The following is a 22,285-nucleotide window of genomic DNA, read 5'->3' on the forward strand; positions in this document are numbered from 1 at the left end:
AAGGAACACAGCAGTAAGCAAAACATAAAAGCCCCTAACTTCCTGGAACTACACGATGGTTTGAGCAGATGCTGAAGGAAAGGGAAAAGCAGCCCACTAGGAGTAGTGACATGAGGGTATTCTAACGTTGCTGAGGACCTCACTATTTAACGGCATCCTGAGTGAATCTTTTGTCATGTGAATGGCCACGCCCTATTTTACCAGTTTTGAGATCTAGATTGGGTATGCTTACAATGAAGGTACAAAGTTAATCTGTAAGTCCATTTAATAATTATGATTACAGTAGTAAATTCCTATGTCTGTCACTGAAAATAATTTTGAAGTTTCACTCATGGATTCCATTATCACCATATCTTATATGCTGCATATCTCATATATGACCTAAATAGACTGTCTAAATCTGTGCTGAACATCTTCAGATTAAGAAATCTGCATTAGGGGGCAGAGCCAAGATGGCAGCATGAGTAGAGCAGTGGAAATCTCCTCCCAAAAACACATAGATCTATGAAAATATAACAAAGAAAACTCTTCCTAAAATAGAGACCAGAAGACATAGGACAACATCCATACCACATCAACACCTGCAAGAACCCAGCGCCTGTGAACAGGGTAAGATACAAGCCCCGGCCCAGCGGGACCCGAGTGCCCCTCCCCCTGGCTCCCAGCGGGTGGATAGAAATCGGAGCAGTATTTTTTTTTGGCGAGTGCTTTTTGGAAGCCTTAAAGGGACAGGGACCCCGGTGCTAGGGAGGCAGGGTGGTGGTTCCGGTGGGCGGGTGCCTGAGACCGGTGCCTGAGGACAAAGAAAATCATGTGTTTTTTCCTTTTTTTTTTTTCTTTTTCCTCTTTCGTTGTTGCTGTTGTTGTTTTGGTTTGGAGAGTGCTTTTTGGAAGTCTTAAAGGGGCAGGACAGGACACTTAGACCAGAGGCAGGGAATCTGGGGATCTCTGGTCACTCTAACCCCCTGGGCAACAGGGAGCACAGAGGCCCCTTACGGAGATAAATAGCCTCCCGGCCGCTCCCCCTCCAACGGGGCTCCACCACTTTGGAGGAGCAGCCCCAGCCAGGCGACGCCCACAGCAACAGCGGAGATAAACTCCATAGCAAACGGGCAGGTAGCAGAAGCCCTGTCTGCGCACAGCTGACAAGCATAAGCACTAGAGGTCGCTATTCTCCCAGGAGAGGAAGGCCACAAACCAACAAGAAGGGAAGCTCTTCCAGCGGTCACTTGTACCAGCTCTGCAAACTATCTCTATCACCATGAAAAGGCAAAACTACAGGCAGACAAAGATCACAGAGACAACACCTAAGAAGGACACAGACCTAACCAGTCCTCCTGAAAAAGAATTCAAAATAAAAATCATGAACATGCTGACAGAGATGCACAGAAAAATGGAAGAGCAATGGGATGAGATGCAGAGAAAAATGCAAGAGCAATGGGATGAAGTCCGGAGGGAGATCACAGATGTCAGGAAGGAGATCACAGAAGTGAAACAATCCCTCGAAGGATTTATAAGCAGAATGGATAAGATGCAAGAGGCCATTGAAGGAATAGAAACCAGACAACAGGAACGTATAGAAGCTGACATAGAGAGAGATAAAAGGATCTCCAGGAATGAAACAACACTAAGAGAACTATGTGACCAATCCAAAAGGAATAATATTCATATGATAGGGGTACCAGAAGAAGAAGAAAGAGGAAAAGGGATAGAAAGTCTCTTTGAAGAAATAATTGCTGAAAACTTCCCCAAACTGGGAGAGGAAATAATCAAACAGACCACGGAATTACACAGAACCCCCAACAGAAAGGATCTAAGGGAGACAACACCAAGACACATAATAATTAAAATGGCAAGGATCAAGGACAAGGAAAGAGTTTTAAAGGCAGCTAGAGAGAAAAAGGTCACCTATAAAGGAAAACCCATCAGGCTAACATCAGACTTCTCGACAGAAACCCTACAGGCCAGAAGAGAATGGCATGATATATTTAATGCAATGAAACAGAAGGGCCTTGAACCAAGGATACTGAATCCAGCACGACTATCATTTAAATATGATTGCGGGATTAAACAATTCCCAGACAAGCAAAAGCTGAGGGAATTTGCTTCCCACAAACCACCTATACAGGGCATCCTACAGGGACTGCTCTAGATGGGAGCACTCATAAAAAGAGCACAGAACAAAACACACAACATATGAAGAATGGAGGAGGAGGAATAAGAAGGGAGAGAAGAAAAGAATCTCCAGACAGTGTATATAACAGCTCAATAAGTGAGCTAAGTTAGGCAGTAAGATACTAAAGAAGCTAAACTTGAACATTTGGTAACCACGAATCTAAAGCCTGCAATGGCAATAAGTACATATCTCTCAATAGTCACCCTAAATGTAAAAGGACTTAATGCACCAATCAAAAGACACAGAGTAATAGAATGGATAAAAAAGCAAGACCCATCTATATGCTGCTTACAAGAAACTCACCTTAAACCCAAAGACAAGCACAGACTAAAAGTCAAGGGATGGAAAAACATATTTCAGGCAAACAACAGTGAGAAGAAAGTAGGGGTTGCAGTACTAATATCAGACAAAATAGACTTCAAAACAAAGAAAGTAACAAGAGACAAAGAAGGACACTACATAATGATAAAGGGCTCAGTCCAACAAGAGGATATAACCATTCTAAATATATATGCACCCAATACAGGAGCACCAGCATATGTGAAACAAATACTAACAGAACTAAAGAGGGAAAAAGACTGCAATGCATTCATTTTAGGAGACTTCAACACACCACTCACCCTAAAGGATAGATCCACCGGGCAGAAAATAAGTAAGGACACACAGGCACTGAACAACACACTAGAACAGATGGACCTAATAGACATCTATAGAACTCTACATCCAAAGCAACAGGATATACATTCTTCTCAAGTGCACATGGAACATTCTCCAGAATAGACCACATACTAGCTCACAAAAAGAGCCTCAGTAAATTCCAAAATATTGAAGTTCTACCAACCAATTTTTCAGACCACAAAGGTGTAAAAGTAGAAATAAATTCTACAAAGAAAACAAAAAGTCTCACAAACACATGGAGGCTTAACAACATGCTACTAAATAATCATTGGATCAATGAACAAATCAAAATAGAGATCAAGGAATATATAGAAACAAATGACAACAACAACACAAAGCCCCAACTTCTGTGGGATGCAGCGAAAGCAGTCTTAAGAGGAAAGTATATAGCAATCCAGGCACACTTGAAGAAGGAAAAACAATCCCAAATTAATAGTCTGACATCACAATTATCAAAACTGGAAAAAGAAGAACAAATGAGGCCTAAACTCAGCAGAAGGAGGGACATAATAAAGATCAGAGAAGAAATAAACAAAATTGAGAAGAATAAAACAATAGCAAAAATCAATGAAACTAAGAGTTGCTTCTTTGAGAAAATAAACAAAATAGATAAGCCTCTAGCCAAACTTATTAAGAGAAAAAGAGAATCAACACAAATCAACAGAATCAGCAATGAGAATGGAAAAATCACGACAGACTCCACAGAAATACAAAGAATTATTAAAGACTACTATGAAAACCTATATGCCAACAAGCTGGAAAACCTAGAAGAAATGGACAACTTCCTAGAAAAATAAAACCTCCCAAGACTGACCAAGGAAGAAATACAAAAGTTAAACAAACCAATTACGAGCAAAGAAATTGAAATGGTAATCAAAAAACTACCCAAGAACAAAACCCCGGGGCCGGACGGATTTACCTCGGAATTTTATCAGACACACAGAGAAGACATAATACCCATTCTCCTTAAAGTGTTCCAAAAAATAGAAGAGGAGGGAATACTCCCAAACTCATTCTATGAAGCCAACATCACCCTAATACCAAAACCAGGCAAAGACCCCACCAAAAAAGAAAATTACAGACCAATATCCCTGATGAATGTAGATGCAAAAATACTAAATAAAATATTAGCAAACAGAATTCAACAGTATTTCAAAAGGATCATATACCATGACCAAGTGGGATTCATCCCAGGGATGCAATGATGGTACAACATTCGAAAATCCATCAACATCATCCACCACATCAACAAAAAGAAAGACAAAAACCACATGATCATCTCCATAGATGCTGAACAAGCATTTGACAAAATTCAACATCCATTCATGATAAAAACTCTCAGCAAAATGGAAATAGAGGGAAAGTACCTCAACATAATAAAGGCCATATATGATAAACCCACAGCCAGCATTATACTGAACAGCGAGAAGCTGAAAGCATTTCCTCTGAGATCGGGAACCAGACAGGGATGCCCACTCTCCCCACTGTTATTTAACATAGTACTGGAGGTCCTAGCCATGGCAATCAGACAAAACAAAGAAATACAAGGAATCCAGATTGGTAAAGAAGAAGTTAAACTGTCACTATTTGCAGATGATATGAGACTGTACATAAAAAACCCTAAAGACTCCACTCCAATACTACTAGAACTGATATTGGAATACAGCAAAGTTGCAGGATACAAAATTAACACAGAAATCTGTAGCTTTCCTATACACTAACAATGAACCAATAGAAAGAGAAATCAGGAAAACAATTCCATTCACCATTGCATCAAAAAGAATAAAATACCTAAGAATAAACCTAACCAAAGAAGTGAAAGACTTATACTGTGAAAACTACAAGTCACTCTTAAGAGAAATTAACGGGGACACTAATGAATGGAAACTCATCCCATGCTCATGGCTGGGAAGAATTAATATCGTCAAAATGGCCATCCTGCCCAAAGCAATATACAGATTTGATGCAATCCCTCTCAAATTACCAGCAACATTCTTCAATGAATTGGAACAAATAATTCAAAAATTCATATGGAAACACCAAAGACCCCGAATAGCCAAAGCAATCCTGAAAAAGAAGAATAAAGTAGGGGGGATCTCACTCTCCAACTTCAGGCTCTACTACAAAGCCATAGTAATCAAGACAATTTGGTACTGGCACAAGAACAGAGCCACAGACCAGTGGAACAGATTAGAGACTCAGGACATTAACCCAAACATATATGGTCAATTAATATTTGATAAAGGAGCCATAGACATACAATGGCAAAATGACAGTCTCTTCAACAGATGGTGCTGGCAAAACTGGACAGCTACATGTAGGAGAATGAAACTGGACCATTGTCTAACCCCATATACAAAGGTAAACTCAAAATGGATCAAAGACTTGAATGTAAGTCATGAAACCATTAAACTCTTGGAAAAAAACATAGGCAAAAACCTCTTAGACATAAACATGAGTGACCTCTTCTTGAACATATCTCCCCGGGCAAGGAAAACAACAGCAAAAATGAGCAAGTGGGACTACATTAAGCTGAAAAGCTTCTGTACAGCGAAAGACACCATCAGTAGAACAAAAAGGAACCCTACAGTATGGGAGAATATATTTGAAAATGACAGATCCGATAAAGGCTTGACGTCCAGAATATATAAAGAGCTCACACGCCTCAACAAACAAAAAACAAATAACCCAATTAAAAAATGGGCAGAGGAACTGAACAGACAGTTCTCTAAAAAAGAAATACAGATGGCCAACAGACACATGAAAAGATGCTCCACATCGCTAATTATCAGAGAAATGCAAATTAAAACTACAATGCGGTATCACCTCACACCAGTAAGGATGGCTGCCATCCAAAAGACAAACAACTAAAAAAGGTTGGCGAGGCTGTGGAGAAAGGGGAACCCTCCTACACTGCTGGTGGGAATATAAATTAGTTCAACCATTGTGGAAAGCAGTATGGAGGTTCATCAAAATGCTCAAAATAGACCTACCATTTGACCCAGGAATTCCACTCCTAGGAATTTACCCTAAGAACGCAGCAATCAAGTTTGAGAAAGACAGATGCACCCCTATGTTTATCGCAGCACTATTTACAATGGCCAAGAATTGGAAGCAACCTAAATGTCCATCGGTAGAGGAATGGATAAAGAAGATGTGGTACATATACACAATGGAATACTACTCAGCCATAAGAAGTGGAAAAATCCAACCATTTGCAGCAACATGGATGGAGCTGAAGAGTATTATTCTCAGTGAAATAAGCCAAGTGAAGAAAGAGAAATAGCAAATGATTTCACTCATCTGAGGAGTATAAGAACAACGGAAAAACTGAAGGAACAAAACAGCAGCGGAATTACAAAACCCAAAAATGGACTAACAGGTACCAAAGGGAAAGGAACTGGGGAGGATGGGTGGGCAGGGAGGGATAAGGGGGTGGAAGAAGAAGGGGGTATTAAGATTAGCATTCATGGGGGGGGAGGCAGAAAGGGGAGGGTGGGCTGTACAACACAGAGAGGACAAGTAGTGATTCTACAACATTTTGCTAAGCTGATGGGCAGTAACCGTAATGTGGTTTTTAGGGGGGACCTGATATAGGGGAGAGCATAGTAACATAGTATTCTCCATGTAAGTGTAGATTAAAGATTAAAAAAAGAAAGAAAGAAAGAAAGAAAAGGGGGATTACTCCTTGATAGGATAAAACTATTGGTAAATCAAAGATCAACACATGCTTTAAATATCCTTAATGTTGATCACTTAAAAGGTGTCAGATGATCAGCTATGGAGGTACTCTTTTCTGATAATATTCCTTTCTCTTAATAAAAAAAAAAAAAAAAGCAGTTCCTGTGTGCTGACCTCCAATGAGTTCTACACAGTGGTATAGAGGGCATGTCAAAGTGTGGGCAAAGGGTCTGCTTGTTTCTATGCAGAAGATCAAGGCCTAGCTTGGATACCCAGAAAATGAACTAAGATACGATATGAGGAGGAGCTTCCGGCATCAGCACTCTCTGGAGGACTCGTGCCGGGGGATGATCATCAAAAAGCCTCCACAGGGATCTGGGCAATGCTGCGGTTGTGGCTGCATCCACCCCACTGTCTCCTGGACTTGCCATTGGAATAAGGAGGGAGATGTCTAGGCTGGCATGTGCATACAGTGAGACAACGAATTTGACCGGATCTGTACTGTTGGAACTCAACCAGGAGTTGGGAGGGGTGCAAGTTGTAGCACTGCAAAATCTTATGACTATAGACTATCTATGGTTAAAAGAACATATGGGATGTGAACAGATCCCAGAAATGGGTTGCTTTAATTTGTCTGATTTCTCTCAGACTGTTCAAGTACAGTTGGACAATATCCATCATATCATAGACAAATTTTCACAAATACCTTGGGTGCCTAAATGGTTTTCTTGGCTTCACTGGAGATGGATGGTAATTATAGATTTGCTTTGTTTATGTCACCGTATTCCTATTATGTTAATATATGAGCGCAAGTTAGTTAGTAGTTTAAAACCTATACATGCTTAACGTACTCTACAAGAAGATAAGTCAAAGAAATAATCAATCCTCCCATGTTTTCTTCCATATGCTACCTCTATAGCTTTTCTTCTTCCTTCCTAATTACAACCCTTAAATAGAATTCGTGCCTCATATCGAATTTACCGAGTATCATAATTCCTCCAGGTGGTAAAGATACCTCCAGACAAGTGCTGGGCATAGAAGCCACAGGGCATAAATCTGCAAAGAAGTAAAAAGCTAACCTTTGCAAACAATATGGCTTCTCTCTCACTTACCAACTTTACATTTCCCTGTATGGCCCCGGAAGATGACTGGTTAGCCAGAGACGGGTAAGATTCCTCAAGGGAGGAACAACCTAAGAGAGGCACAGTCGCAGGGGGGCTATCAGGTGAGAAATTGGGGCTCAACAGAAGTGAGGCTCAGAACCTCAACCCCCTGTTTTGAGAGAAATCTTCTGCATCCGTGGATGTTTTGTTGCCCTTGTCTAGCTTGGATTAATACTTAGTCCATAGGCACACACCTGATCATCTACATTTGCCCTCTTACAGCACTAAACTGTGTTTTCTACCTTTATCTTGCATCTACCTACCACTTCAGCATTTTATTAAAAATAAAAATAATAATAATAATAGGAGAAATGTGGGATCAACATATAAATCAAGTACAAAAATCAAATGAATATTCATATTTGACCTGATGGTTTATAGGTCATATTGCATGATCAAAACCGAAAGTTTCTGTGATGAATGCCCTTGTACTGTTCACCATGTAAGAATTTATTCACTCTGTAAGAATTCGTTCACCATGTAAGAACTTGTTCGTTATGCTTCAGAAGATTGGAGACTGACGAGAATTAGGCTTGAGATGGATTAATGATTGTACATTGAGCATTGACCCCCCCTATACTGAATTTTATTGTTGTTAACAACCATTTGATCAATAAATATGAGAGATGCCCTCTCAAAAAAAAAAAAAAAAAAAAAAATCAAACAAATATTCATATTTGACCTGATTGTTTACAGTTCATAATGCGTAATCAAAACCGAAAGTTTCTGTGATGTATGCCCTTGTACTGTTCACCATGTAAGAATTTATTCACTATGTAAGAATTCGTTCACCATGTCAGAACTTGTTCGTTATGCTTCTGAAAATTGGAGACTGACGAGAATTGGCCTTGAGATGGATTAATGATTGTGCATTGAGCATTGACCCCCCTATACAGAATTTTATTGTTGTTAACAACCATTTGATCAATAAATATGAGAGATGCCCTCTCAAAAAAAAATCTGCATTAATAATCAGAAATGCTCTCATTTATTTTTGCATTTAAAAGTACCAACAAAACTATACTTCATATCAGATTATTTTAATACTTAGATTCACACAGTCAATTGTTTTTGACCACAAAGCGACGACCGTGTATTCTGAAGACTTTTCTAATATCAAATTATTGCCTAATGCCCCCAATTTTTGCCTTGCTGACCTACAGTAAAACTTCTGATGCCCACTAGATATGTAATAGGTACATGAATAAAGCACACCAGAAAACTGCTTGATGACTTGAGAAAGTATCTACACAGAAAGTACCCCTACATTCTAATTAAGTTCTCCTTATGTTAAAATTGCAGGAAACCATGAGTTATAATAGTGGAGACAGTTTGAGTAAAAGAGGTTAGGAAGAGAGAAAATTACCTAAGCATATTGTTTAAAAAGAAATTAAAATAATTTCATCTAAAGAAGTCTGGTTATATACAACTTAAACCAAATCATATAATTGGTTTCACAACTTGGGTTAGTAAGAACATGATTGCCAGAATTCTTTTCCCTGAAATTACTTCCTAACTCAGTTATCACTGCCACCAATTCTAAGAATTATCTTCATTCAATTTTTGATTTGTATAACTCCAAAAATAAGAACTAAGAAAAACAGTGGCATGCATATAGAGACCAGACTACATATTAAGTGACTCAAACTCAGATCTGGTGGTTAAGCTCACATACTGTCCACTATACTGCACAGGTTCTTTCTCAATAATAATTAAATCTAAAGTAAGCTTTTAGAGTTTGCAAAGATCCACTATCTCACTTACTTTTGGTTAATCCTAGAAAGTTGGGGCACGCAATATATCTCTAATATACAGGATACTGGGTCCCAGGTATGGTATTTATAGAAAAACCTAAAGTTAAAACAAAAACAAAAAATGGCTCTTGTTTTTTATTATGATTTAGACCAGATATTAGCAAACGGTCCAAAGAAATTGGATAGAGTGCCTGGTAATATCCACAAGGCATATAAAACTACTAACGGAAATTAATGTGCACAACTAAATTATGTTACTTTTAGAGTAACCGTATCTTTAAAAAGAGTAGTAGAGTATCTGTTATGCTTGTATTTTGGGGATGGTAGATACCAGATATCTGTACTGCCCCTTCTCTTCCCTACTATAATGCTCCAAGCACACTCTTTTCTGCTAGGCCTGAACCCAGTCTCAGAATCTTTTTGAACATACAGCTCCACACAGTCTCAACCAATTGACTGGAAATATTAGCCACACATATAAGTCCTGCATTCCTATTTTGACTCTCTTCATTTAGGTCCACATTATGTAACATTTGCTTCTAGCATTTTTTTTTCTTTGCTTCTGATTCTATATTTGTCATCAATGTTTCTCATATTATTACGTGTTTGTATGTATCATCTTCTCCCAAGTACAGGGACTCTGCCTTTTATTCATCTCAGAGCACCAACTGCAGTGATTAATACACAGTAGGCACTCAAAGTGTTCTGAATGTATCTGAGATAAATATATGATATTTATGGAAAAATCTAAAGTTAAAAAAAAAAACAACTCCCCTTGTTTCTGATTATGGCTTGGACCAAAGGTCAATAAACTTTTCCTGTAAAAAGCCAGAGAATAATTATTATAAGCTTTCAGGCCAGCTGGTCTCTGATGCACCAACTCGACTCTGACATTATAGTGAGAGCAACCATAGACAAAATATAAACAAATGAGCTGAGTCTATATTCCAAGAAAACTTTATTTATGGACACTGAAATCTGAATTCTATATAATTTTCACATCTCACAAAATATTTTTCTTCTCTTGACTTTTTCCTCAACAATTTAAAATTGTAAAAATCCCTTTATAGCCTGTGAGCCACAGAAAAGCATGAGGCAGGATGTGGACTTGGCCCACAGACCCAGATCTGTCACTCTCAAAGTGTGAACTTTGGGTGGCCTGCAAGATCCTGTCAGCAAGTCCAGCTACCTATATGTAGGCCAGATTTTCTTTGTATGCCTCAAACAAAACAATGGACCACACGGACTGAGTAGAGAAGCAAATAAGAGGATCTGGCTGTCTTCTGTGAAGCCAGAAATTGAAGAGATTTGTAAAACTGTTAAAAACAATGTCACTCTCCTCACTAATCTTTCTTTGTTTGGAAAATACAATTACATTTCTTTATGTTAACCTGTTATGGGTTTCTTATTGATTTTTTAAATGGATTAATATTTTTTAAATGCTTCAGTTTTGATTTTTAATTATAATAAATGTCAATAGCTTATAACCCATGCAAACAAAAGGTCTCTAAGAGACCCCAGTAGATTTTGAGAATATAAAGGGATCTTGAGATCAGACAGTTTGAGAACCCGCTGCAGATGAAGCTGGGCTGACTTACTCCTGCTGCACAAAGTGTTCTCGGGCCATATGCAGGGTACTTCCTCAGCCTGACCCACCAGGAAGACCACCTGATTTCAATCTCTACCTTGACTTCAACTCACCTAAGAGCTTCCTGGCATTCTTTGATTAGATCCTGATTTGGTAAAACTTAATCCCATGCAATTTATGTTCTTGTATAATAAATTTGGTGAGAACATTATGATTATTTTCATCAAAGAACCTTTCAGATACATGGAGACCATAAAAATGCTTCAGCCTCTACTTTGCCAAAATAGGCAACTTGAAGCAAGTATCTCTCCCTGGCTTGTATTTTCTAATCTTTAAAAAAAAATTATTATTATAATTCTTTGCCATCAGAACATATCTCAAAACAGATTCACTTTATAAATTAAAGTGCTTCTGACATGGGCTCCATGAAAATTGTGGGAGCTAATCGGACATCCTAACGTAAACACTGTATCCAAAGGATTAAAATCCACTAGACATGGTACAAATTTAGTGCTAATAATAATGCACTAAAAATTACATTTTGCAAGTAAATTATACATAACTTAGCATTTTAAAAGTATTAATATTTTGCTTGTTCTGTCATTTGAGATTTAACCTTTGCTAAAGAATATTTTAGGAGAAATAAAAGGGAAAGTTATCTTGATTCCAGTGTCTTCTCATACAGGGAACCTTACATAAGGGAGCATTTCTTTCAATATAAATCGATTTTGTCATAAGGTTTAACTGTCTATCCAAATGATACTGCTGGCCTGGGGGAACTCCGCTCCCATTTTAGGCAGAATTAAGGCAACAATAATCACGATTCCCAACCTTTATCACCTTACTGAATAATATATTCTTACTTAGAAAGTGTTTCTCATGAGTATACAATTGTAAAAATCTTCATAGTTTTCTTTTTTTGGAATATTAACTTTGTAAACAATAACAAAGAAGGAAAAGATTTATATTTTGGGGCATTTATCCTTTAATCTGTCTTATAAAATGTCTAAAAAACCAAGAACTATGATCAGATGCTAAATCTACATAATAATTTGTGATTACTGGCTCCAAGTAGAAAAACAAAGTACATCTGGCTCTTCTGACCAACACCAAAACTGAAATTCACTAGCATCATTAGATCAGAAAGACACTAGCAAATCATTATTTCCTATTGGGGAGGTGATTACCTGTTTGGGGGAACAGTGCCTATTATAATAGAAGGATTTTGGTAGCTGTGATTTTCAGTGAAGAACAGAAAACAGACAAGATGTGGGGGGAAAATGCTTACTGTTTAAATCTACAGTAAAAGCAAAAGTCTCACTATGATTGCAAAACATTCCAAATTGTGAAACTTAAGTTACTTGTAAAATAGACAAAAGTAAAGCTGCTTCCTCAGTCATTTTTGGAGATCTCAGCATCAATTTAAAGAAAATGCTTATATTTAAAAGAAAGCCTATTACAAAATATGAATCCTTACATAACTACAAATAAGGACATGAAGTAAATTTATATACCATATCATACAACATTCTTATTCCCATGTGTTTGCACATGAAGGAGATGTGAAATTAAAGTTTAAAAAAAGTTAATTTCCTTTACTATTGAATTCTTTAAGAAATAAAAACAGTACAAGAAATAACCACAATTGATATTAATTGCAAGAACAATCAAATTATATAAAATTGTTATGTGGATTATATGAAAAAAGAAAAGGATGGATGGATTTCCTTGTGTGGAAAAGATACATTTCTGTATGTACTGTAAAATACTGCCTATGAAAATGTTTTTACATAATAAATAATTTTTCCCACTCTCATTTTTAAATAAAAATTATGTGCATTTAAAACCCTGGTTATAAGAGGTGAGGTTCAGAACCTCACCCCCTCTGCTTTGAGAGAAATCTTCTGCATCCCGTGGATTGTCCTGCTGCCCTTGTCTAGCCTGGATTAATACTTAGTCCATAGGCACACACCTGATCATCTGATCATCTACATTTGCCCTCTTACAGCACTAAACTATGTTTTCTACCTTTATCTTGCATCTACCTACCACTTCAGCATTTTATTAAAAATAAAAATAATAATAATAATAGGAGAAATGTGGGATCAACATATAAATCAAGTACAAAAATCAAACGAATATTCATATTTGACCTGATTGTTTATAGGTCATAATGCATGATCAAAACCGAAAGTTTCTGTGATGACTGCCCTTGTACTGTTCACCATGTAAGAATTTATTCACTATGTAAGAATTCGTTCACCATGTAAGAACTTGTTTGTTATGCTTCAGAAGATTGGAGACTGACGAGAATTAGGCTTGAGATGGATTAATGATTGTACATTGAGCGTTGACCCCCCTATACTGAATTTTATTGTTGTTAACAACCATTTGATCAATAAATATGAGAGATGCCCTCTCAAAAAAAAAAAAAAAAAACCTGGTTATAATAAAGTTTGTTGGGAAGGCAACAGATTTAAAAATCACATGGAATTTAAAAATCACATGGAATCACAAAGACAGAAGGGATCAAGAGGGTTTAGGGCCATATTTGAGAAGGAAAATATAGTCTGAGAAAACATGCTACTCCAAAGCGGCAAAACTATAATCAAAATGTGGTTGTTTGAAAGCATGGCACAGTAGTTTAACATCTGGAAAACACTGCTGCTATTTCAATTAGGTAGTTCCCAACTCCCCTCCCCAGTGGTGGGGCAATGCATTGTAATTTTCTCTAGCTACTGGGGTATTTTCTTAGCACTTTGTGGAAACTGTTGGCTTTCAGAAACACACAGGCTGATTTGAAACAAAAGTTAGACAAAATACAGAATTGTAACAACAATAAAAAGCAATTTAGAAAGAGGATCAAAGCCAAGCAGATAAGCAAACATTTTTAAATCAGCTGAGATTTTTTTTCAGATCAGTTCCCTAATTTCAAAGAGCCAAACCAAAGCAAAGCATGCTGACTTACACTGATTCTTCAGTTCTTTCAGCTGTTGTTTAAATTGTACAAAATTTTTCATTGTTTTGGAAGTCTGCATCTGAATTCTTATTCTGTAAAGCCAAAAATTTCTTCTCCACTAATAATTTTAGATCTGGTATTTTTTCTGGACGTTCTTCTTGTACCTGAGGAAGATAATAAAAATAACTAAGTGTTAACGATAACATAGTTTTGTAACATTACTTTTATCTCAATTCATTCAAATGAAAATACTATGAGGTAGAAAACACAAACTCGCCACAGTGAACCAGAGAGGTCGGGACTAGTTGCAGAACAAACTGTTGGGAAAGAGTGGAGGGAATCATTCACCCCATCTACTCATCAATTTCTTAAGCCACTCTTCAAGGCCCTCCTAATTTGCTGTCTCCTGGCAACTACGGGGGAACAATCTCACACCACCACAATTCCATGTCCTCTAACCTGAGCACTGCGGCTTCTGCTCTTTAGCCAGCAGTCTCTGTCCCCATCTGTCTCTCAACATGCCCCTCTTCTCTGGCAGGTGAGAGTGGTTCTTATTTCACAAGAGGTTGACTTGAATCTTGAGCTTTACCATCTGCTGCCACAAGAAGGAACAAGTGCCCCCTATTACATTCAAAATTAAACTCTCAGCCCATATTCCTTTTCTTCCTGTCAATATTTTATTATAAAAGGAAACATGTAGAAGAGTTGAAAGAACTGTATTTTGCCATTCATCTAGCTCCTCGATGCCACAATAACGTTTTGCTGTTTTATCACGTATCTATCCATCTTTCGGTTTTGCTGTCCACCCTCAACCAGGTTTTCAAGTTCATTCTTAATTTCATCTTCTTCATTTTCAGAACACTCTTTTCCTCTCTAGAGGCTCTTACCCCTAAAATGTTTAATTTTGCCCTTTACTTCCATATTTAAAATCAGCCTCTTATAATCCCCTCAGTTATTTTCTCCTTACAGTCCAGCTCCTTTGAAAAAAAAACCATCTGTATCCACTACTGCTACTTGCTTATCCTCAAACTTTTGCCACTAGTGACGCTGCTGGCCTCACTAATACACTGTAACTGCTCTTCTGCAGGACTTCATAACCGGCCCACTGAATCACTGGCCTTTTCCTGGTGCTCCTGCCCATCAAAAATTCACCAACCTCTCCCTCAGGCCCCAGCAGGCCTCAGCCACGCTCCTACCATAGCACCAGTAATATTAACTGGATTTATTTTTATATTCTATGTCTCTTTCCTCAAATAAATTCTAAAGTATTTCAAAGGTGTCTGATTTATCAGTGTTGCCAGCACCTGACACATTAGAAGTAGTACTTAATATATTTCAAATGAATCAATCTTATTAGATTCCAAATATACATACCACTAAAACTCATGACTTACTGTTGTTATCATTAGTAGAGTACACAGCACAATTTCTGAGCTGGAAGATAACTTAGAGATCATGTGATCTTGAGCTCCACACTCCTCATTTTCATAAATGAATAAAATGATATACAAAGAAGTTAAATGACTTGTCTACAGTAATCCAGTTAATTAGAGGCAATGCTAAGACTACAAGGTAGATAAAGAAAATTCTTGGTTTTGGTTCTAGTCGGCAGGATATATTTCTGATCTCTGAATCTGAGTAGCAATGCATGTGAAGTCAAAAGATTATGTGCAGTTTATCTGCTTTGATTATCCTTTGTCACGGAGAAAAGAATTACATAATCTTCTTTTGCCTAGTTGTTAGGCATTTTAATTAGCTAAATGGAAAATAAAAATTAAGCATGAAACCAAAATACTCAAATTTATATTTATGGTACAATGTGTATATTGATGGTAATCAACCAGTGCTGAATCCACCATCAAAGAAAGTTGTGAAAAATACGGAGAGGCTTTAATGATAAGTCTTATATGTAATTTAAAATTTTAAATAAGTCCTGTAAGGCTAAAGAACCAATAAAGCTCAGTTGGGAAAAGAGAAGGTAGAAAGGCAATTTAATAATGCCTTTCCTCTAATAAAATGAGGAAATGAGCTCAAGAGTAAGAGCTATTATACGTGGTGACTAGAGCAAGAGCTATTATATGTGGTGACTAGAGCAACAGCTATTATACGTGGTGACTAGCTATCCTCTCCCTCTACAATGGCCAGAACAAGACGAAACAAGTTCAAGATTGTAGCATGAATAGTTCAGAATAGATACAGAAAATAAATTATGAGTTTTTACAAGAGAATTTCAGTCTTTCTGAATTTATAAAATAAAATTAACTTGCAGCCACCTGAGATGTTAATGGTAATGTCACAGGCAGGCATACAGATAAACCTTCTCAAGGTCTTTAATGAGTCTGAAATTATTTAATATGGGGTGATCAGGAGAGGTCTCATCTGAGCACATGATCAGTAAATGCAAAAGCTCTTTTCCTACAAGGTCTCTAATCCACTCTACATACATAATTTTCCTGGCTCAACTACAACTAATACTGGGAAGTTAAGGTGAGGGGTGGAGAGAACAGGTATTTTGCAGTTGACAACATGGCAACCTGAAGTATCACTAGGAAAACCTGAATAGACCAAATGTAGTGGTTCATAGTACTTTCTCCCCTGACAGCCAGACCTCAGAGGAACAGCTGTAAAGCACAGAAACTCACTGTAGTAAGTAGCTCCTCTGGAAATCTGAAGCTGCAGTGAGCATAGCTATCCACTGCAAAGAGAACTTAATGTACTCTAGCTACCAAAACAAAAGTCTGGAAGACATTAAACCCACTATGTTTAAATCTATGCAATAAATGGGGATTAATTATATTTTAATGATTTTTTGCTTCATATCTTCAACAGAAATAATTTTAAAAGGGAAAGGAAAAAGTCATTTTTTAGGTAGTGGATCGTAAGTGTTATCTAGTCTGAAAAAAGTAAGGATGGCCCTCTTTTCCTAGATCAAATTTAAAAATCCCTTAAAGAAATTCAAAGTGGGAAGAAGGAATTTAGCAGATGCCAATCCATCCCTTTCCTAAGGATAAAGTTCCTAAATACAGGACTTAAAATCTCAGTGAATTAAAATTTAAAGACACTGTATTAATTCGTTATGCCTGTCGTAACAAAGTGCCACAGACTAGGTGGCTTTAATGACAGAAATTATTTCCTCACACATCTGGAGACTAGAAATCTGAAACCAAGGTGTCATCAGGGCTGGTTTCTTCTGAGGCCTCAAACTTTGGCCTGTAGATGGCTGGCTCCCCCTGTGTCATCCACCACAGGGTCTTTCTTCTGAATGTGCCTATGTCCTAATTCCCTCTTCTTACAAGGACAACAATCATATTGGATCAGGGCCCATCCCAATGATTTCATTTTTACCTTAAACACCTCTTTAAAGGCCCTGTATCTCTAAATACAGTCACACTGAGGTACTGGGGATTAGGACTTCACATACGAATTTTGGGGAATCCAATTTGGCACACACACATAGATTTTTAAAACAAAATTTTAAAAACAGCTTATAGATTATTAGTCTTTACAGCATTTTAATTTTAAAATGATAGACACTACTGAGAAGTTGACTTAGCAGATATCCTACTTACATAACGGGAATTTAATACTGCTTTTAAGAGAAAAAGTCAGGCCCAGGGGAGAGGAAGCTGCGACACAGCTCCAGATGACTGTGGCCATGCGAAAGCGCCAGCACAGGTTTTTAAAGAAAAGTAAGAAATCTAGATGTTTGTCAGATACTTTCTCAGAGTGTGTAGTCCAAACAATACATCCTGAAGGTCATGAGTTTGAAACCTCTATTTAATGTAAAGGGAATATTTTGGACATAAAAATAAAAGTACTCTTGGGCGGCCGTGCCGTGGTGGCGGCGGCGACGGTGGAAGCCCCGCGCTGAAGAGGCGCCGTGGCCGACCCGGCGGCCTGGAGGCCGCGAGAGGCGGAGGCCGCGCCCCCCTCCCGCGCCGCGGGATCGGAGGGGAGGAGGCGGACGCCGGAGAGCCCCGCCCGGTGGCCGGGAAGGTGGGGGAGGCTCCGCGCACCGCCCGCCCGCCGCCGCCGCCGCCGCCGCCGCCGCCGCCTCGGGGGTCCCGCCGCGAGCTCGGCGGCCCCGGCCGGGGAGGGAGGGCGGCGTGCGCGCCCCGAGCCGCCCGAGATGGCGGGAGGCACTGCGGCACCTTCGCTGCGGCGGCGGCCGGCAGCGGCGAGATCGTGCAGCTGAACGTCGGCGGGACCAGATTTGGTACAAGGCAGACTCTCACGTGGATTTCAGATTCGGTTTTTTCCCAGCTTGTTGAGTGGAAGAATTTCAACACTTCGAGACGAAACTGGTGCAGTATTTATTGATCGAGATCCAGCAGCATTTGCACCCATTTTAAATTTTCTTCGGACAAAAGAACTGGATTTACGTCGTCAGTCTTTTGTCGCTGGAGTTTTTGTGAAGCTTACAACGCATAAAGTTACTGTTTAAGATGGAAAACATCCCTTTCTCAAAGTCAAGATGGGATTTTTATGTAACCTCTATTCAAGTCTACACAGGCGTGTTCTATTATCAGGTCACAACTAAGCAGGTATCTTTCTGACTGTGAGCATGATATCAAAACACATTTTCAAATTTGTGAAAAGTTCTGTAAATTGGAGGGAAATCATGTGCAAACAAATTATCTATAAAGGCTTTCTGATTTCTTTTAAAACAAATTCATGTCATTCGGCAACATTTCATTTGAATACAGATAGCAAATTGAATCTCCAAGCCTAATGTGTGCAATAATGAAGTGTTTTCAAGACTCAGAATTAGTTTGACTGTAAAACTGGATGAAATTTTTTAACACCTCAAAAAAATTCCTTTAAAAATATTATCAGTTAATAAGATACACACCAAGATTTTAAGTTAAATTATTAGATGGATTATTCACTTAGTGAACAATAGTAGGACACTTAGAGGTAGTAGTCTTTTGTTCACCAAGCATCACTGAAAGTTCTTTTTTTTTGTCTCATATATTCTTAATCACTAGCAATAGAGAGACATGGAAAAGTCAGTTTTAGTTACCTGTGATCCAGTGATAAAGTAGAAGTCCCTGCAGAAAGGGGAAGAAGGGAGCATAAGGGTCCAGGGGACATGGGGCAGTGCAGTGGGGAAATGGCGTGTAGTGAGGATGTATTTACTGCTCATTCTGTAACAGACAGCTAGCTAAGGCCTGAGGAAATGCAGTAGTTACCTGAGAAACGGAAATTAACCTAGTTCAGTACTTTCATACAAGCCTCAGTAAACTATTAGTAATATTTGAATGTATCATACAAAATGCTTGGTAAGAATATGTTTTTAATATCACATTGTAAATATAATTTTAAAATAAAATAATTTATGCATATTAAAAATAAATAAATAAATAAAAGTACTCTTGTAATCCACAGTATCTGGGGGGTATTGTGCATATCCCATACTTTTACTTTAGGGATGAAATATGGTCCTTTCACGCAGAACAGGGAATAATGGGAGAGGATGGTTGTGTGTGTGTGTGTGTGTGTGTGTGTGTGTGTGTGTGTGTGTGTGTGTGTAAGAGAGAAAAAGTAAGGGATTTCATTTTAACATGCGTATTCAAATTGCTTGTTTAAAACTTTGGCTCCATACTTGAGATTAAAAATGAGGCTCTGCTACTAACTGAATGACCTTGGGAAAGGTACTAAATGCATCTCACCTTAGCTTCCTCATTTATAAATAGAAAATTATAACAGTATTTACCTCACAGTGTTGCTGAAAGGAATAGATGGAATGAAGCAATAAACCACTGAGCTGTCTGCCAGAGCATTCGGTAGTGAGTAGCTGCTGCTGTTGTGATTGTCCTTGTTATCATATATATATATATATGATATATATATATATCTTCAGGGTTGCTGGACACACAGGTCTGCAGCTCAGCAGCTGACATGGGGACACACAAGTGGAGGCGTCAGTGCATGGATTTTAAATGGAAACTGCAAAAGTCTACCAAGGAGACTGAATAGGAAAAAAAAAAAAAGGAACCAAGGACCGAACTCTGGAGAACACCCCATTTATGGGGCAGCTAGAAGAATCTAAAAAAAAGGTACAAGAGTTAAAGAAGATAAACAAAAGAAAGAGCCCCAAAATCTAGGAAGAAATTTCAAGATCTATCAAATGCTGCTGAGAGGTCAAGCTACAAGGCCTGCGATGTGCCCACTGAACTTGGTGACTGGGTCATGGGGACTTTAGCAAGAGGAGAGGTAAACACAAAGTATTGACTCCAAACTATCCAGACCTCTGTTTAATGAACTGTTGTAAAAAGATGGTGGGGTGGTAAGCAGAAACATACAAATCTTCAAATTCCTATAGGTTCTCCAACCAACTGCTCAGTTTCGGCTCCAGAACACCTGTGAATGTTTAGCTACATTGAACTGGAACTCAGCACTCCTCTGACTGCAGTATTTCTCGTGTTAGCAAGGGGAAGGCAGTCAGTGAGCTCAGTCAGGCCTCTGGTGGCTCTGTCCCTACGAACAGACACTGCTTGTTTTGGGAAAAAAGACAACAGTAGAAACAAAAGGCAGAACTTCGTTCTTATCCATACTGAAACTACGTAATATTTTCAACATGCTTTAACATAAATCTTTAAATATTTATATGATGATAATACACCTCATTTCTTTCAAACAGTACTGTATACATATGCAATTACTCAAAGTGTGCCATTTTACTGCCACAGGGCAAAGTCAAGATCTCCTACTCCAATTATCATTACTGCCTTGCAGCTATCATTTCACTGGGAGGGGAGATCACAGGAGCTAAAGGTATTAATGCGCTGAGTAACACAAACTTTTGAATCATGGGAGAATCTGGTAAAACATTAGTCATTCTTTTAACTTAACCAAGACTCAGAAGGATGTATTGTCTCCAAACAGCCATGGTTGGATGTTTGGCTCCCCAAAAAACATACCTGGTGATTTACATTTTGGAAATCACACAGCATTTTAAAGTTCATTACAAGTACATAGTAGTGATAAGCAATTTGCTCTGCGTTCTGCTCTGCACACTAAGTATCCCAAGTTCTAATTCATAGTCAGCTTGAGCTAAGGCCGTAAGACTTGCTTTCATGCTGGGAATCCACAGGGAATTGCTTCAGTTGGTCCTAGAACATTCATTCAACAAATATTTACCGAGTCCCATTTGGGTACCTGGCATTATGATACTATTCCAAGCATTAAGACATTTACAGACGTTGGCCCACACTTATGACACATCACCAACACAACTGGTCATGCACAGAGTAAATTTATGTACACTAACACTGTCTCCAGCTTTATACAGCAAAAAAGCTTGGTAAAAGTTTTTATTGAAAGGCATGTCCAGGCTAAGAATCATTAAGCTTTCACTAGGTATAACCTAATTGCATGTACATATGGTATATTTTCTACAGAGTTTATACTATACTGCCTTAGACCTGTTTAAAAAAATAAATCCCACATGCTAATGATGACCATGGGTTATACCCTTCATCTCATGCCAACTTCTGTTGTCAATTGCACAATCTGCACTGAACTCTGTTGAACCCAATTATTTGTACCTGAGTGAGTTTCTAGTGCCATTATTTAGTTTGACTTCTGACAAAACACTTGAGAGACACTTCCTTGTGGAGCATTATGACACATCAAATGGACTTTACAGTTTGCCAAGGTGTTGTAATGCACCATTACTGAGCACCAGCCAACCAGACATGGAAACATCTTTCCTCATTCAAGGCTTTCATAAGAATTTTGAAAGTAAACTTAAAACATCTGAGAGAGTGCTATTGGTCTAGTTCCAATGGATCAGTCCTATTAGAATAGACAGTTGTCTAACAGATGGCCTGGAATGAGGCAATCTGCCATCTATGTGCATCTGTTACTAAATATTTATGCTGTTGAAAATCACTCCAATAATTTCTCATGGCTTCATTCCCACTACAGGATTATGACCAACAGGAATCACTTATTTATACAGGATAGCACATTAGCATTCCCATACTGGAGGACAGAACCAAACTGCTAATTTTGCCTCTCTAGGGTTTTGTTTTATTGTTTTAGCCTTTTTTTCTTTTGCTTTGTTTTGTTTTGGTAGAATTCATAGAAAAATGCACTATTTACTTTTTCATTAATTTGTCCACTCGATAAATACTTACCAAATGCCTACCACGTGCAGGAACTGTGCTGGGCATTGGAGATGCAATAGTAAACAGACTAACTTGCCCCTGTTATTCTCATGGGGACTGGGATCTCATTGGGAGGAAACAAGTATTATTCAGTCAAACAAATACACCATCA

General features: G+C 38.3%; 1 protein-coding gene across 1 annotated transcript in view; it reads right to left on the reverse strand.

The window, feature by feature from the left end:
- The window catches only part of LOC140849262 (serine/threonine-protein kinase TAO1-like), a 242,042-nt gene extending 228,010 nt beyond the window's left edge, over positions 1–14,032 (reverse strand). The window contains exon 1 of the mRNA XM_073236258.1: positions 14,009–14,032. The gene's annotated coding sequence lies outside the window, so the exon portion shown is untranslated. The remainder of the gene's footprint in view (positions 1–14,008) is intronic.
- Positions 14,033–22,285: the final 8,253 nt, after the last annotated feature.

This window comes from Manis javanica, chromosome 4 (assembly GCF_040802235.1).
Source record: "Manis javanica isolate MJ-LG chromosome 4, MJ_LKY, whole genome shotgun sequence".
Lineage (NCBI taxonomy): Eukaryota > Metazoa > Chordata > Mammalia > Pholidota > Manidae > Manis > Manis javanica.